Below are 19,250 nucleotides of genomic sequence, written 5' to 3'. Positions count from 1 at the left end.
TTAAGACTCCACACTTCTGATGCAGGGAATGGGTTTTGATTCCTGGTTGGGGAACTAAGATCCCTCACGCTGTGGGGCAAATAAGCCTGCATGCCACAGCTAAAGAGTTCATTGCTCTGCAATGAAGACCCAGTGGAGCCAACATAAAAATGAATAAAGTAATCCAAAGGTCATCATGTTAGATGACCTTCCTTGGTCACTGTGGTGGCCAGCCTCCAGCATGGCCCCAGTGATTTCCGCATCCTGATATTCATACCCTCGTGTCCCCTCCCACGCTGTACCAGGGTTGGTTTGTGTGATGGCAGAAGTACTGATGAGCCGCTTGAGATTAGGTGATCCAGGCCTGCAGCTTCTTGAGCATGTGATCTCCTCCTTGAATCATTCTCTCTGCATTTGAGAGAGCAAGCCACTATGTCACGAGCAGTCCTCTGGAGAGGCAAGGAACCAAGGCCTCTTGCCAATAGCCATGCGAGTTGAGCATGGAAGCTCATAGTCAATATCTTGTTTGCAAGTTCATCAGAGATCCTGAGCCAGAACCATTCCTGTTAAGTCATTCTTGACTTCCCAACCTTAGAAGTGTGTGAAATAGTAAATGTTTAGGATTTCAGCTGTTAAGTTTTGGAGTAGTTTGTCATACAGCAATAAATAATCCAGACACGCTGTATCCAAACTCATCCCCTGACATCACGTTGACTTTTTGCTTTGTGTTTTCTTCTTAGCATTAATTATGCTATTTGTTTGTCTTGTTTTGGTCTTCCTCCCTAACTAGGATGTAAACTTCTGAAGGGCAGGTATTTTTGTCCATTTTGCTCACTGTCATGTCCCTGGCACTTAGAACAGTCTGACAGATAGCCTGCACTCAACCAGTATTTGTTAAGTAAGTGCGTAAGTAAATGAATGAATCTGATTCCAGCCTTCCATGTGAAAATTCTCCTACATAAATTTACTTATAATTCTAATCTTTCTCACAGTTCTCCAAGAATCCCTTTTATTCCAAAGCCTGTGGGGTCACTTCTGCTATAACATAATGTATGTGCTCCTAAAAATCACCTCATTGTGCAAACGCCATACAATAAAAACCACATGGGGAAAATGGGGTTAGAGGTCACAAAACTTAAATACACTTTAACTTTGTCAGCCACAGCAACAAAAAGCACAAGAACCTAAAAAAAGGGCAGCACAATTTATGCTACTAAATGGTTAAGAAATGCGTGAATATTACAATAAATAAGGCACATACCTTGAAACAGACTTGAATTTTGCACATGGAAGTGGGTGTCAGAAGGGGAGCAGTTTATGAGTCGTCAGGGGTGGAAGGGGGTTATCTAAAATTGGAAAGAAAGATATAACACAGTTTGGGAGCTTAGCTAGGTGGTAGAAAGTTTAGAGGTGTGCTTGTATACATTCTGTGTGTTCCTACCTCGCTTAGTACAGTTAAGAGCATTTTTGTCCATTCGCCTAGTGTTTCTCAGGGTAAGATCAAGCATAAGCAAATCCAAGATTTGCATTGTGCTCAAATTTCTCTTTAATATACGAACCAGGTCAGAACAAATGCATGTTTTCAAAATGAGCCTTAGAGCAAAACTGACTGTATCTTTGTTTATATAATTTCCTAAGGCCATAATGGTCTGCTTTCTCCTTTTTGCCTAGCCAATTCCATCTTTACTTCAAGGTTTATTTTTCATTGCCCATCTTATTACCTACATAGACTTTATCTTTTTTGAACATTCTTACGCTTCCCTCTCACTCTTATTTTATTATCTTCTTGAAACCTCATATCAGTTCAATCCACTTGTGATTAGGTCTCTCTCTCTAACTAGCTATAAACTACTTAAAGGCTGGAGAAGCCCCAACTCATTGTATCTCTTTCTCATCTTCCAGTACTCATCCTAGGACTGTGCCTTACATTTGATAGCTATTGAACATTATTTGCAGGTTTAATTTTGATCCTGAGGTGGGATTAGATGAGGCCTTTCATCTCAGCTTAACCCCTAATGTTAACAGCAGGGTCACTCAGGGGGAAACTCAGACGGGGAACGAGGACCAGAAACCAAAACCTCAGAGTCAAGACGAATGCAGTGCTGAGGAGGCGATGGGCCCCGAAAGGGGCTGTGTTCACTGACCACAGTCTGGCTGCTTTAATCAGGATTTGACCCTAGAATGAATGAAGTTGGAAGAAAAGAAGGATAATTTTGATTCAGAATTTGAAATTCCTTGCTTGGAAAGAAAGTAGTTCTTAGTATTAGACATCTAGTTCACCATCCGGAGAAGGCAATGGCACCCACTCCAGTACTCTTGCTTGGAAAATCCCATGGACGGAGGAGCCTGTTAGGCTGCAGTCCATGGGGTCGCTAAGAGTCGGACACAACTGAGCGACTTCACTTTCACTTTTCACTTTCATGCATTGGAGAAGGAAATGGCAGCCCACTTCAGTGTTCTTGCCTGGAGAATCCCAGGGACGGGGGAGCCTGGTGGGCTGCCGTCTATGGGGTCGCACAGAGTCGGACACGACTGAAGTAACTTAGCGTAGCATAGCATAGTTCACCATCACAGCCTAAATGAATAGTTCCTGAAAAGTCAAGGGTGGGTTGACATTACACCTCTCTCCAAAGATAACAGGGAAAGCCACAAAAACTCTATCTATCTGGGTGACAGAGCAATCTCAGCACCAAAGGCTATGGTTTGGGAAAGGGAATGGATGACTTTGGGACTTTACTGATGGAGCATCAATTTGTGAAGCAAAAATGGGTCAGGCCACATCATCGCTCATTCCAGGAGGCATCATTCAGATGGCAGTCTCTGTGAACCTCCTGTGTGCCAACTTCAAATGAGTCTTTGAAGGGGAGACTGACTGACAACCCACTTGCTCCAGATGTATTTCAGGTATGTGGAGCTCATGGGGGCCACGGGTGTTGTAGCTAGTACATAATGCTGGAACTCACTTTATGGGTCTAATTAGGGTTTATGACAAAACAAACAACAAACAAAACCCTGCATTATTAACTCAAAAATAAGAGCTCAAGTTACAGTTATTTTACATGTGCCTTAACATATCCACCAGCAGAAGCTAAAATCCCTTCTTCACTTTCTACAACTCAAAAGATTATTTGTTTTTGGAGATTCACCCTCCCATCAACAACAACAATAAAAAGAGCTTAAGAAGAGGTGGCAAGAATACACAGAGGGACTATACAAAAATGACCTTTTATACAAAAATGAACTATACTTAATGACCCAGATAACTGTGATGGTGTGGTCACTCACCTAGAGCCAGACATCCTGGAGTGTGAAGTCATCCTTAGGAAGCATTACTATGAACAAAGCTAGTGGAAGTGATGGAATTCCAGCTGAACTGTTGCAAATCCTAAAAGATAATGCTGTTAAAGTGCTGCACTCAATATGTCAGCAAATTTGGAAAACTCAGCAGTGGCCACAGGACTGGAAAAGGTCAGTTTTCATTCCAATCCCAAGGAAGGGCAATGCCAAAGAATGTGCAGACTATTGTACGATTGTAGTTCTTTCACATGCTAGCAAGATAATGCTCAAAAGCCTTCAAGCTAGGTTTCAACAGTATGTGAACCAAGAACTTCCAGATATACAACCTAGGTTTAAGAAAGGCAGAGGAACAAGAGATCAAATTGCCAACATATGTTGGATCCCAGCAAAAGCAAGGGAATTCCAGAAAACTATCTACTTCTGCTTCACTGACCACATGAAAGACTTTGGTGGATCACAACAAACTGTGGAAAATTCTTAAAGAGATGGGAGTGCCAGATCACCTAACCTGCCTCCTGTGAAACCTGTATGCAGGTCAAGAAGCAACAGTTAGAACCAGACATGGAACAACAGACTAATTCAAAATTGGGAAAGGAGTATGACAAGGCTGTATATTGTCACTCTGTTTATTTAACTTATATGCAGAATACATCATGTGAAATGCCAGGCTGGATAAATTACAAGCTGGAATCAAGATTGCCAGGAGAAACATCAACAACCTCAGATACACAGATAATGTAACTCTTAGTAGAAAGTGAAGAGAAACTAAAGAGCCTCTTGATGAAAGTGAAAGAGGAGAGTGGAAAAGCTGGCTTGAAACTCAACATTCAAAAAATGAAGATCATGGCATCTGGTCCCATTACTTCATGGCAAATAGATGGGGAAACAATGGGAACAGTGGCAGATTTTATTTTCTTGGGCTCCCAAATCACAGTAACTGCTGCCATGAAATTAAAAGATGCTTGGAAGAATAGCTATGACAAATCTAGACAACATATTAAAAAGCAGACACATCACTTTGCTTACAAAGGTCCATAGAGTCAAAGCTATGGTTTTTCCAGTAGTCATGTATGGATGTGAGAGTTGGACCATAAAGAAGGCTGAGCACTGAAGAATTGATACTTTGAACTGTGGTTCTGGAGAAGACTCTGTAGAGTTCCTTGGACTGCAAGGAGATCAAACCAGTTAATCCTAAAGGAAATCAAACCTGAATATTCATTGGAAGGGCCGATGCTGAAGCTCAAACCCCAATATTTTAATCACCTGATGCAAAGACCTGACTCACTGAAAAAGACCCTGATGCTGGGAAAGACTGAGGGCAGAAGGAGGAGAGGCAGAGGATGAGATGGTTGGATAGCATTACCCATTCAATGGACAAGAATTTGAGCAAACTCCCGGAGAAGGAAATGGCACCCCACTCCAGTGTTCTTGCCTGGAGAATCCCATGACAGAGGAGCCTGGTGGGCCTCTGAGGTCCATGCGGTTGCACAGAGCTGGGTACCACTGAGTGACACTTTCACTTTCACCAGGAGATAGTGAAGGACAGGGGACTCTGCAAAGGGTCATTCCTGACTTAGGGACTGAACAGGAACCACAACAGCAACAACAAGCCTCCCATCGTGTCTCTAAGGGGCCCAGAGGCCCTGGCATTCCCCTGATACAGGAGAGGAAAAACTGGTTTCCTCTCCATTTTAGGTTCACTGCCTGGGGCCCTGTAAATTAGATTGATAAAGGACAGATTAACAAGAGAAAACAAACGCAAGTTTATTAATCAGCTTTATTAAGGTGTGAATGGTACATATACAGAAGAGCCCTCAATGATGAGGAACTCAAATTGGTGGTTAGAACTTGGGCTTATATAGTATCTTCAAAGTAAATTTTTGGAGAAGTGACAAGACAAAGGAAAAGGACTTTGAGCTTCTCAGGGAGCAGTTGGAGGAAGGTGAATATTAATATATGGGTGAACTAACGGGGGATAGGGTTGTTTCAGTAAAGTTTGTGATGCAGATTCCCTCTGGTGACATTTCTGGGCTAATAAGGGTCCAGAGTTGTGATTTACCTCTGTTCTTCTTGAACAGGGAATGGGGACACCTTTACGAATTTATGTCCTGCTTCTGGGCAAGTAGGGAGAGGAAGGAAGAGAGCTTTTTTGTGTCTGCTTCTCCTCAGTTGCCTTCAGCTCAAAATCATTCTTATGCCAAAGTGGCATATTTGGGGGCAGTGCATGCTGCTACCCTCATAGCTCTATGAGTAGGCTCCCGGCTCCCCACCCTCGGTCACCACTGCAGTACCTTAATTTCCACTTCATTGAACTTCTCTGGGGACTGTGAGCCATCACCTAGTGCCAGCTGCCTTGATCACACAGCATTCTCAGACTCTGGGAGGTGATGTCACCCTCTGTGCCCAAACTCGTGTATACCGGAGGTAGTCAGTCTGGGATGATCAGATAGTGTCAAAAGACATGTGAACAGGCAGGAGGAAGGAGAGAACCCCCAAGGCTCACCTCAGTCCTCCTGATGGCCGTGTGTGTGGATTAGGGGCGCTAGGACACAGCTGCTGTTGCAGTGGCTGCCCTTTGCCAAGTGTTGAAAATAACGATCATGCCTCTATTCCGGTCCTCTGTTGCTGAGAATTCAGAACTAATTATAAATATGCTCAATGATCGTTTATCCCAAACCTTAATATTTGTTCTCTTCTCTGCCCTACCCTAATCTGGGGAGTGAGTAGAGTATATCTGAGATAAATGGGCTGGGAGAAGTCAAGAGGAAACTGCTGAAAAGCTGATTTTCCAGTTTGGCTGGCCAGTAGATTGCCAGCCCCAGCTACTCTCCCCTCCTCCCAAAACTTGACTGCCCATAGATCAGAAATTACACTGTTACTCATTTCATTGGAGGGAATTGACTGGTTTGGTGGAGGAAGACTGTCAAATAAACGCTCAGCAATTGTTTATAAATTCGTTTAGATTGCTTGACTACATAGGAGTCAGGATGATCTTTATAGAAGGTGATGAAATTATATACTAGGATTAAAACAACCACATGAATAAAGCTGTTTATAAGCAGACACCAACAAAGGTGTTTTTTTCCCCAGCCTATGGGAGAAAAAAAATTATAATTGTAAAAATTTAACCTTTATTCCTTTGTAACTTTCCACAGATTGAGAAGATAGGGCGTTGCCTGAACAACAGCAACAAAATTTTTCAATCTAAGAACAGAGTTTTGAATTGAGATAATCATAAGGGTTTTGAATGCTCATCCCCGCGTAGGAACTGCTTTGAGCTATAGGACAGGCAGCAGCCCCAAGTGGCTCACTTTGCCGTGGTTTTGTTTGCACTGAAGACAGCAGAGGAGAGGAGGAGATGTCGCCCTGGAGGAGTGAAGAGACTCAGCGTGTCCTCTGCTGCGTCCTTCGTTCCGCCCTGTGCAGGCCTCGAGACCTCTCCTTTCTCCCGCCAGTAGGGACTGCATTAACCAGCACAAGCTGCCATCACGAAATACTAATGAACGGGTGGCTTAGACAAATGTATTTTCTCACAGTTCTGAAGACTGAGAAGTCCCAGATCAAGGTCCAGCAGGGTCGGTTTCTGATAAAGACTCTCTTCCTGGCTGCCTTCTCCCTGTGTCCTCACAGGGTGGGGAGAGAGAATAAGCTCTCTGGTGTCTCCTGTTACATAAACTTATCAGGGTCCCACCCTTATGACTTCATTTAACCTTAATTACTTTATTACTCCAAATGCAGTCACACCGGGAGGTAGGGCTTCAACATATGAATTTAGAGGGGCACAATTCGACTCATAGCATTCCACTCTTAGCCCCCCAGATTCATGTCTTATTGCCTGCAAAATACATTAACTGGAGTGGGTTGCCATTTCCTTCTCCAATGCATGAAAATGAAAAGTGAAAATGAAGTCGCTCAGTTGTGTCCGACTCTTAGCGACCCCATGGACTGCAGCCTACCAGGCTCCTCCCTCCATGGGATTTTCCAGGCAAGAGTGCTGGAGTGGGGTGCCATTGCCTTCTCCGAACTCCATCCCAACAGCCCCCAAAGTCAGCTTATTCCAGTATCAACTCTGAAGTTTAAAGTCTCAGATAAATGTCATCCAAAGCAGGTATGCATGATGCCTGAGGGGTAAAATCATCCTAAGGCAAAATTCTTCAGCTGTGATCCTGGTGTGTGCGTGCTATGTAGCTTCAGTCCTATCTGACTCTGTGTGACCCTGTGGACTGTAGCCCACCAGGCGCCTCTGTCCATGGGGATTCCCCAGGGAAGAATACTGGAATGCATTGCGGTTCCCTTCTCCAGGGGAACTTCCTGACCCAGAGATCAAACCTGCATCTCTTATGTCTCCTGCATTGGCAGGCGGGTTCTTTACGGTTAATGCCACCAAACCAGACAATTTATGTGCTTCCAAACTACAATGGTGGGCAGGCATAGGAGAGACATTCCCATTCCAAATGGGAGGAATCCAAAGGAAGAAATGGTTGGTGGGTCCCAAGCAAGGTAAAGTTCATTGGCTCTTACGGTTTGCAATGATCCACTTTTGCTCAGTGCCCTGTCTGCTAGACCCACTGGGGTGGCTGTCCTGCCTTCAGGACCCACGGCAGCAGTAGTTCCACCTTCACAGCTCTGGTACTGGGGCTCCTGCCCCCAAGGCTCTGGGCAGCTCCACCCTGGAGGCTGTCTGTTCTGTTGAAACCAAGACCATAGCCTCACCCTTTGAAACCAAGGAGGCAGCCCTAAAGATCTTTGAATTACCTGAGCAGTTATTCTTCCCTTTTTTTGAAGACTAGGAGACATTTACAGCCTAACAGCCCTATGCTCCTCTTCTTAAAACCTAAAAAGTCCAATAGCCTTCCTTCATTTTATTTCATTTTCTCTGTCTCCTTTAGTTCACGTTGACAGTGTCTTTCCAGGTACAAGTGAAAATAAGTGAAACTCGCTCAGTCATGTCCAACTCTTCATGACTTTTTGGACTGCAGCCCGTCAGGCTCCTCTGTTCATGGAATTCTCCAGGCAAAAACACTGGAGTGGGTTGCCATTTCCTTCTCCAGGGGATCTTCCCGACCCAGGGATTGAACCCGGGTCTCCTGAATTTCAGCTGGACTCTTTACCATCTGAGCCACCAAGGAAGTCAGGTTTAATCAGGTACAATCACATCTATATTCCTGGCTTCTGCTGAGATGAACTGAGTATGTCCAGGAATTACATCCATGATCACTTTATCAAATGGTTGTTCATGTACCCTTAGGATTCTCTTGGCAACAAAGTTTCTCTTTCTCTCTTTGTACAACATGAATAGGATAATTTTCCAAATCTTGACGTTCTGGTTCCTTTTTGCCTAAGAGGTCGAGCAGTGGTCCCACCTCCACAGCTCTGATACTGGGGTTCTTCAGTTCATCTCTCTCCTTTCACATTTTACTATGAGTTAGGAGGAATCAAGCCACTCCTTCAATACTTTGCTTGAAAATCTCCTCAGTTAAATATCCAACTTTATAGTTCATAAATTCTGCTGCTACTGCTAAGTCGCTTCAGTCATGTCCGACTCTGTGCCACCCCATAGACGGCAGCCCACCAGGCTTCCCCGTCCCTGGGATTCTCCAGGCAAGAACACTGGAGTGGGTTGCCATTTCCCTCTCCAATGCATCAAAGTAAAAAGTGAAAGTGAAGTCACTCAGTCGTGTCCGACCTTCAGTGACCCCATGGACTACAGCCTCCCAAGCTCCTCCATCCATGGGTTTTCCAGGCAGGAGTACTGGAGTGGGGTGCCATCGCCTTCTCTGAAGTGTGGCCATGGTTTTTGCCACTTTGTAACAAGGATAACCTTTCCTCTAATTTCCAACAATATGTTCCTTATTTCCATCTGAAATCTCACCAGAATCACCTTTAAGTTCTAATTCAAGTCCAAAGGCCTGAGAACCCAGAGAATTGATGATGTAACTTTCAGTTGAAAAGTTGGCAGGCTTGAGACCAAAGAAGAGCTGATGTTTCAGTTCAAGTTCAAAGACAGGAGAAGACCAACGTCCCAGCTGAAGGCTGACAGGCCTGAGGAGTTTCCTCTTTAGCATTTTGTTCTATTCAGGTCTTCAACTGATTGGATGAGGCCCGTTCACGTTAGGGAGGACAATCTGCTTTACTTAGTCTATCAATTCAAATGTTTACCTCATCCAGAAACACCCTCACAGACACAATCAGAATAATGTTTTACCAAATGTCTGGGTACCCATGTCCCAGTCAAGTTGGTCCAGAAAATCCCCACCACAGAGATCATCCAAGGAGGTCATAATAGAATTTTAAAGCCTTTCCCTTAATAAGCTTTCACTGAGGGACTTCCCTCGTGGTCCAGTGGTTGCAGCTACTGAGCCCATGCATCTGGAGCCCTTGCACCACAACCAGAGGGCCTGCATGCTGCAACAAAGTTCCCTTGTGCTGCAAGTAAGACCTGATGCAGCCAAAAATAAATAATAAGTGAATATCTTAAACACACACACAAACAGCCTTTGATGGGGTATATGCTAGGTAAAAGGTCCCATTTCTTAAGACTTGATTCCAAGCAGATTAGGTTGTTACCACAGATCCTAAGCCCTTCTCTACTGGATGGTGTGGTACAGCTCGCAGTTTCAGTGACTGCAGGCTCTGAATGGCAGTACTGCCATGAAATGGGCAGCAATTGCGAGGAGGCAAGGCAGGAGAAGCTCTGCTAGATCAGTGCTTCTCAAGGAGTATATGAAGTACTTGGGTAGCTCATCAAAAAGCAGATTCTGATTCAGCAGTTCTGAGGTTCAGTTTGAGATTCTTCATTTCTAATAAACTCCCAGGTGATGCTAATCCTGCTGGTCTAGGGGTCACATTTTGAAGAGTAAGGTACTAGATGAGTTTTAAAGTCCCTTCTGATTCTCAAAATTTGGTGCAATTCAGCAATTCTCGATGAACTTATTCAGTGCCATGATAGTATGAAGTAGCCAATAGAGATGTAAAAATATCTGCCTTCAAAGTGCTAACTTACATTGATAAATCTGAACAAATAGCTACAAATTAAGTGATGGCTCGAATTTCTTGGTCCACCTCTGAGTGTCTGGACTCTTAGGAAGGCATTCTTTTGGAAGCTTTTGTAGCAATGCCTTGCCTTCCCAAGAAGTTTGGCCTCATTTGTGTAGGGGGGAAGCCAGGAATCTGAAATGTGGTATTTTAACCACCTAGAAAACTAACCCAAACAGATGAATAAGAACAAGAAGAAAATCAGTTCAATGAGAAAGTGTAGTGTTCTTTCTAGTCACACAATGTCAAATGTATTGGGCTGCATCCCCGAGAAAACTAGGAGTACACAGCCTTATGCAAGGATGTCTCTGAGTTCCCCCAAGAAGGAATGCAGGAGATACTCAGCAGGAAATGGCTAACACTGTGGATAGGGATCGTGTGCTCAGATGGGAATGGTCATGGGCCTTCAGAAGGGCCAGTATTATCAAGCAGTCTTTCAAGCTAAGGCCTTGATCCCTTAGGTGCAACTCAGAGTGGCAAAGGTTAGGGAGGGAGGAGCTGAGAGGAAGTCAAAAAACCGGTAAAACTATAAACAAAAATGGGAGAGCGATGTTATGAGGGATGGAGTGGGGAACCTCGCTGGCCCAGAGGAAGGTGGCGGAAGGACCAGGTGATTCCCCTTTTGGCGTTAGCTATGAAATGAATAGCTGGCCGCAACAAGCAAAATGCTGCGTAGGCCTTTTCACAGTGAATAGCTCAGGCTAGACTCATGATTGTTGGGCAGAAACCACTTCCCTGAACAGTCCTCCCGCCACAATCCAGTTCTCCAGTCCCTGCTTGCCCAGCCCTAATCCCCACTCTCTACCCTCCGCGGTGGCCCTGCTAAGGCGGAGGGTGACTGGAGAGCCTGATAGAGGGCCTCCCCCAGGCCCCTTGGTCCTCACACATGCACACACACACACTCAAACACACTCCCTTACCAGGCCAGTTGATTGAGCTCCGAATGCCTGAGCTGGTGGGGGTTGGAAGAGGGGGAAGGGGGAGGGAAGGAAGAGGAGAATCAAACAGAAACCTTCTCATCTTTCTATCAGCAGCCATGCAAGGAATATTGTTCAGCATGGCACAAAAGCGGCCCTGAAAATAGCTGCAGCCAGAGCGGGGCTGCCAACCACTGCCTGAGATAACGTCTACTTGGAGACACTGGTGTCTTTGTGGCGCTGTCAGTGTCCCTATTGTTCCCAAGCCTATTGCCTGGGGAATATTGTTCCCAGCTTTTGTCTCCCCCGGTTCACTTTTGTTTGCCTTTACTTACCCTTTCATTCCTTGCTGCCTTTGTGCTCTTCCATTTTCTCCTTTGTCTCTCCTTCTCTAAGCCTGCCTGTGGCTGTGGACTGGTGCCCAGGGAGACAATAGGCCCTACCCACTCCCAACCTGTGGCCCCACCCTGAGCCACACACACTCCATAGTTCTCGCTCTCCTAAGTGGCACCCAAAATGTCCCAAAGGCGGGAGAGCCTGGAGGGGGGGTGAGGTGCAAACTACCCATTCCCCTCCTGGTAACAGCGAGGAAGGCCAATGGGGTATTTGGTTCCAGGGGGAAGTCTGAAATGCCTAAAGTGGGTCCGTCTCTTTCTGGATCTCTTTCTCTTTTTTTAAAAAAGTAGGTTTAGGGTCCAGTCAAAGGGATAGGACATGCTCACACTCCGCCTCCCCCAAAGCCTCTCTCAAGTGCCCAGCAAGCACGTCTCTGACCAGGGCACTCATTTTTCTTCCCCCTCCCTTTCAGCCTCCTGGATCAAAGCGACTTCTGTTTATTTGCACATTCAAATCCAGACTGCCTCCAGTAATCCGATCCTGTCAGGCGCCAGGATGGTGCAAGAAAAGCCCCGCCCGCACCCCTCCCCCTATCTAAGGGCTCTTTTGGCAGAACTGGGTAAGGCAGGGGACAGGGGTCTCCTAGGGTCAGGAGAAGAGAGGCTGGAAGAGAGGCTGGCAGTAACATAAAACTGCCAATTCCTTTAGAACGGCCTGTGGTTCTGTCATTTCAATGACAGGGGACATTAAGTCATCACAAGAGACTTAGAAAATACAGGACTAAGGCCTTGGGTTTGCCTGCCAACCCCCAGTATGCTCAGGTGTCCAGTGGACTCCCTGCCCTGCAGACAGACTCCTTCTTAGTTCCAGCTAAGAGAGGACAGGCCCCTTAAGGGGCTGGCATTGACTTTAAGCCTCAGAAGCCCTTGATAGAAAGTGCTTTTTGTCTACCTCCCCCAACTTCCGGCCTCTGTACAGAAGAGGACAGTGGTTGGAGAGTTGAGGAAGTTTTTACTTTGAGGGGAGGCTAAGAGTAGGGACTTAGCCTGAAGCCAGAGAGGAGCCTCTGCTCTCTCATTGTTCTCGTTCCAAGGACAATGGGAATCGTCTCCAGAGGGTCATTGTTTCAGAAGCTGGAGATTGGGTAGGGGATTTCCGGAAACTTCGAATGGAAGCCAGGCTTGGCTGGGAGGAGACGGGAGGAGGAGGAAGAGGAGGAGGAAGGGGAAAAGGGACGGGAGGGGGCAGTCTGGGGTTAGGGGGAGCTGCTGCGGGCCCTCAGGACAAACCTGCCCTCCTGATTTCATTCCTCTCAATTCAACCCTGCTCCTTTCTGTTCTGATTTTGCCCTGCCTTTCTCCCCATTCCTCTTTTCCAGCCAAAATTAACTCTAAAGTCTTAATACTCTTAAGCATAAAGAGATGCAAAAATAATTTTCCCTGCCTTAAGAGAAAGAGTTGAGTTTGTTCCACCATTGTAAGCTAAGGTACACTGTAGAGCCATCAAAGGTGATTGTGTACCAGGCAATATTTTCAATTTATTTGAGACTAAAAGATTTCCCTTGTAGCTAGGGATGATCAATGAAACATAAATGGAATAGGTGATGCTACCGCCGAAATCTTAGCTTTCTCTGCCACTGAAGACAACTTTAAAAAAAAAAAAAAAAAAAACAGAGTTCGGGGGAAATAGAAAGGTGGTTTCAATCCTCATCCAGCAGAGGGAGAAACCACAATAGGTTCATGCCTCAAAACTATGCCCTCCTCTCCATGAAGAATCTGGGGGATTATATAAGAAGAGGGCTTGCAGTCAGGGATAAGAGATGAGGAACAAAGGTAAGAGGATCTTATTCTTTCTTTGCTTTGTTTCAAAAACAGTCATAGGCTGGCATCCAGCAATTGGGCCTGGCAGTCTGGTAGCCCAGTAGTTGGGTCCACTGTCTTTTGTGTGGCATTTTTTCTGCTTCAAAAAGAGAAGAACTACTACAAGGGGTGGTTTGCTATAAAGGTGAGCACCAGATACAGGATGTAATTTGCATAGTCAAAGGATAATAGGTGCAAAATGTCAGAAAAGCAAACTTAGTTACAGACTTCAGATTAGGAACAGTTAAAATATAAACTAGGAGTGACCAGTCCTGTTTACTGTTCTCTATCTTCTTTGCTCTCAGGAAAGAAAAGAAAAACTCATTCCTCGATTTTTTTTCATCGCAACAGTGAGGTATATGGGAACTTCACCTAAAGGGGCATAACTTTTTGCCCTTTCCCACTTTCCTTTTTTTTTTTTTGAATCGTACACGTCTTTTTAATTTTAAAGTAATTATGTATTTATTTATTTTTGGCTGTGCTGGGTCTTCACTGCTGCAGGCTTTTTCTAGTTGCAGTGGTCAGGGACCACTTTCTAGTAGTATGCAGACTTCTCATAGCAGTGGCTTCTCTGCTGTGGAGCGCCCTGGGTGCAAGGGCTTCCGTAGTTGTGGCATGTAGACTCGAGAGCACAGGTTCAGTAGCTGTGGCACACAGATCCTCCTGGACCAGAAATCAAGCCTATGTCTCCTGCACTGTGCCACCAGGGAAGCCCCTCACTTCCTTCTTTGACCTGGCTGGAATACAGTTGAGATGGCTGGAGACCTAGCAACCATCTTGAGACCACAAAGAGACAATGAAGGGAGTTTGAAAGTTTTCTGTTAAGGAAAGCCAAACAGAAAAAACAGAAAGTGCTTGGATCCCTGATGACTGGAGAACTACAATTTTAGCTTCAAACTTCCTACTATGAGGCTTATTTATGTGGGAGTAGAAAAGCATTTATTTGATTAAGCCCTCTAATTTGGGCCTTTATTATTAGGACTCAGACACAAATCCCACTAATACAGTGGCATGATTTACATCAACAAGGGAAGAAATTTCTATACCATTTCTTTCTGTTTGTTGAACTGCTAGAAAAAAGAAAAGTCAAAAGAGATATCCCATCGTGTACTAGAGCATGTGAATAATACTGTAAGTTTTCAAAGTGAAGTTGCAAGCTGAGTTTGGAGGCAGGGGCTAGAGAGAACACAATTGTTCTATACAATAAGGTAGAAGAAATCATTCTGAACTGACTGGGAGAAGTGAAGAGGCCAAGCAACATGTAGAAGATTGCTATGGCCAGTTATATGGACATTAGAGTGAAGTGGCAGCTGTTAGCTGGAAAGAAGAGAAGGGTGAAATCACTAAAAGAAGACACAAGAACTAAAAAGACACCATTTATTAATATTAATCAGGCTTCTGCAACATCATATAAAAATAGACAATTCAAAATGATGAGTATGTGTCATCAAAATTGATTCACTCCATTTAATAGTGCAAGAGCCAAGTTCTGGGTCAAGAGAGCAGGGGAAACAATTGCTGAAACCTCCTCTTTCTTCTCTAAACACAGAAAATGAGGGAGAAAATAGATTTAAAAGCCAAACTTGAGAACTAGAAAAGGAAATATTAAAAGCTACCAAAGAGGTAAAACAGCAAGAAATAAGAATCAGATTGATACCAGACTTTCTCATATTTAACAGCAGATGCCAAAAAACAATGGAATAAAATCATCAAAATAGTGAAATAAAACAATGTTAAATATAAAATGCTATGCCCAATGAGACTATTATTCCAGAGTAAAGGCATGAAATATCTTAGAAACCTTAGTAATCACAGACTCCCACTGAAAGAACTACTTCAACAAGAAGAAAAATGAATCCTAAAAAAGAAAACGTGGGATGTAAAGTTTAACAGATTTTCATATGGCATGTGTAATTTTTTGTACTTTTCTTTTTTTTGGATTCCACAAATAATATGATGCTTTTCTTCCTCTGACTTACTTCACTCAGTATGCCCATTTTTAGGTACATTCATATTGCTGCAAATGTAATTATTTTGTTCTTTTTTATGGCTGAGTAATATTCCATTACCGAATGGATGACGAAGCTGAATCTCCATTGTTTTTGTCATCTGATGAGAACAGCTGATTCATTGGTAAAGTTCCTGATGTTGGGAAAGATTAAGGGCAGAAGAAGAAGAAGGGGGCATGAGAGGATGAGATTGCTGGATGGCTTCACCAATGCAATGGACATGAACTTGGGCAAACTTCGGGAGGTGGTAAAGGACAGGGAGGACCAGTGTGCTGCAGTTCATGGGGTCTCAAAGAGTTGGACACGACTGGGTGGCTGAACAACAGCAACAACAATATTCTATTGTGTAGATGTTCCACAACTTCACCCATTCCTCTTTCGATGAACGGTTAGGCTGCTGCCATGTCTTGGCTGTTGTAAATAGTGCTCCAGTGAACACTGGAGTGCAAGTGCATGTGTCTTTTTAAATTGTTTTCTCCAGTATATGCCCAAGAGTGGGATTGCTAAATCATGTGGGAGTTCTATATTTAGTTTTTTTATGGAACCTCCATATTGTTCTCCATAATGGTTGTACCAATTTATGTTCCCTCCAACAGTGTAGGCAGGTTCTTTTTTCTCCTCACTCTCTGCAGTGTTTATTGCCTGTGGAGTGTTTGATGGGTATTCTGACCAGTGTGAGGTGATATCTCAATGTGGTTTTGACTTGCATTTCTTTAAGAATTAGTGATGTCGAGCACCGTTTAATGTGCTTTTTGGCCATCTGTGTGTCTTCTTTGGGAAAATTCTATTTAGATCTTCTGCCCATTTAAAATTTTTATTTATTTTTATTTTTGGCTACACTGGTCTTCATTGCTGCATGTTTCTAGTCACAGCAGGTGGGAGTGCTCTCTAGTTGTGATATGTGTGCCTCTCGTTGCAGTGGCTTCTCTTGTTTCAGACCTCAGGCTCTAGAGTGTGCATGCTTTTAAGCAGTGGCACACAGGCTTAGTTGCCCACAGCATGTAGAATCTTCCCAGATCAAGGACTGAACCAGTGTTCCCTGCATTGGCAGATGGATTCTTAGCCACTGGACCACCCTGGAAAGTCTCTTGTGCCTGTATTTTGAGTTGTTTGTTGTTTTGATATTGAGCTGCATGAGCTGTTTTTATATTTGGGGGATTAATCTCTTATCGGTTACTTCATTTGCAAATATCTTCTCCCATTCTGTGGGCTGTTTATCATTTTGTTGATGGTTTCCTTTGCTTTGAAAAAGCTTTTAAGTTTAATTAGACCCCATTTGTTTATTTTTGCTTTTATTTTCATTACTCTAGGAGGTGGATCCAAAAAAGATATCGCTGTGGTATATGTCTGAAAGTGTTTGGCTTATGTTATGCTCTAAGAGTTTTAAGGTATCCAGTTTTATATTTAGGTCTTTAATGCATTTTGAGTTTATTTTTGTGTACAGTGTAGAGAGTGTTCTAATTTCTTTCTTTTACAAGTAGCTATCTAGTTTTCCTAGAACCACTTATTGAAAAGATTATATTGTATATTTGTGCCTCCTTTGTCATAGATTAGTTGAGCATAGGTTCATGGGTTTATCTCTGGACTTTTAAAAATCCTGTTCCATTCATCTGTATTTCTGTTTTTGTGCCGGTACCACACTCTTTTGATTACTGTAGCTTTGCTGTATAATCTGAAGTCAGGGAGACTGATTCCTCCAGCTCTATTTTTATTTCTTAAGATTGCGTTGGGCTTCTGGTTCAAGATGGCAGAGCAGAAGGGCATGTGCTCATCTTCTCCTGTGAGAGCACCAAAATCACATCTAGCTGTTGAACACCCATCAACAGGAGGATGCTGGAACCTACCAAAAAAACCCCAAAAAACAAAAAAACCCATGTCCAAAGACAAAGAAGGAGCCTCAGCAAGGTGGTAGAAGGGGCACAATCACAATAAAATCAAATCCCATACCCGCCAGGTGGGTGACCCACAAACTGGAGAGCACAGTTCCAAAGGAGTTCTCCCACTGTTGGGAAGGTTCTGAACCCCACGGCAGGCTGCACAGCCTGGGACAAAGGGACTGGGAATTCCCAAGGAACCTGACCTTGAAGCCCAGTGAGATTTGATTACAAAACTTCCACAGGACTGGGGGAAACAGAAACTCCAGTCTTGGAGGGCACTACAAAACCCTGCATGCACCAAGACTCAGAGGAAAGGAGCTCCATAGGAGACTGAACCAAAACCTCCTGCTACTGTTGGAAGGCCTCCTGTGGAGGCGTGAGTCGGCAGGGGCTCACTATAGGGCGGGGGTCTAGACTGGGAAGGTCCCCCTTGGTATACGTGCTCTTGGTGTGTGTGTGTGTTAGTCGCTCAGTTGTGTCTGACTCTTTGTGACCCCATGGACTGGGGCCTGCCAGGCTCCTTTGTCCATGGAATTCTCCAGGCAAGAATACTGGAGTGTGTTGCCATGCCCTTCTCCAGGGGATCTTCCCAACCCAGGGATCAAACCTGGGTCTCCTGCTTTGCAGGCAGATTCTTTACTGTCTGAGCCACCAACACTCTTGAAGATCACCACTCACCCAACCAAGGGCTAGTCAATTCAGTTCAGTTCAGTTCAGTTCATTCACTCAGTCATATCTGACTCTCTGCAACCCCATGGACTGTGGGCTGGGTTACCTCAGGCCAAAAAACTACCAAGGAGGGAGTGCCACCCCACCCATCAGCAGATAACTGGATTAAAGCTTTACTGAGCAAGGCCCTACCCACCAGAGCAAGACCCCAGTTTTTCCCACTACCAGTCCCTCCCATCAGGAAGCTTACACAAGTCTCTTAGCCTCCTCCATCAGAGGCCAGAAGCAAGAAGAACCACAGTGTCACAGTGACTAAAACAAAAACCACATTACAGAAAGTTAACAGCATGAAAAAGCAAAAAGTTATGTCCCAGATGAAGGGACAAAATAAAATGCCAGAAAAACAACCAAAGGATATCGTGATAGGCAATCTTAAAGAATTGAGAATAATGATAGTGAAGATGATTCAGGATCTTGGAAAAAGAGTGGAGGCAAAGATTGGGAAGATGCAAGAAAAGTTTACCAAAGACCTAGAAGAACTAAAGAACAAGCAGAGATGAATAATATATGAAAAGGAATCAACACCAGAATAACTGAGGCAGAAGAACAGATAAATGACCTGGAGACAGGTGGTGGAAATCACTGCTGCAGAACAGATGAAAACAGCCTAAGAGACCTCTGGGACAACGTTAAGTGCACCAACATGCACATTATAGGGATCTCAGAAGGAGAAGAAAGAAAGGACCTTAGAAAATATTTGAAGACATAATAGCTGAAAACTTCTTTAACATGAGAAAGGAAAGAGTCAACCAAGTCACAGAACCACAGAGAGTCCCAGGCAGGATAAACCTGAGGAGGAACACACCAAGACTCATAGTAATCAAACTGACAAAAATTAAAGAGAGATAAATATTAAAAGCAACAAGGGATAAAAGACAACATACAAGAGAACTCCCATCAGGCTATCAGCTGAATTCTCAACAGAAACTCTATAAGCCAGAAGGGAATGGCATGATACATGTAAAGTGATGAATGGGAAGAACCTACAACCAAGAATACTCTACCCAGCAACACTCTCATTCAGATTTGATGGAGAAATCAAAAGATTTCCAGACAAGCAAAAGTTAAGAGAATTCAGCACCACCAGACCAGCTTTACAGCAAATGCTAAAGGAACGTCTCTGGGCAGGAAACAAGAGAAGATAAAGACCTACCTACAAAAAATAAACCTAAAACAATTAAGAAAATGATAATATGATCATACATATCAATA

At 44.0% G+C, this 19,250-nt stretch overlaps 1 long non-coding RNA gene across 1 annotated transcript in view; it reads right to left on the bottom strand.

Moving 5' to 3' along the window:
* Positions 1 to 11,808, bottom strand: part of LOC104974354 (uncharacterized) — a 32,968-nt gene extending 21,160 nt beyond the window's left edge. Inside the window, exons 1-2 of the long non-coding RNA XR_003029668.2 lie at positions 11,564 to 11,808; positions 1,241 to 1,325 (exon numbers count right to left, since the gene is read on the bottom strand). This is a non-coding gene — a long non-coding RNA (uncharacterized lncRNA). The remainder of the gene's footprint in view (positions 1 to 1,240; positions 1,326 to 11,563) is intronic.
* Positions 11,809 to 19,250: the final 7,442 nt, after the last annotated feature.

Source organism: Bos taurus, chromosome 16, assembly GCF_002263795.3.
Source record: "Bos taurus isolate L1 Dominette 01449 registration number 42190680 breed Hereford chromosome 16, ARS-UCD2.0, whole genome shotgun sequence".
NCBI classification, from domain to species: Eukaryota; Metazoa; Chordata; class Mammalia; order Artiodactyla; family Bovidae; genus Bos; species Bos taurus.
This window is presented reverse-complemented; position numbering and strand designations above follow the sequence as displayed.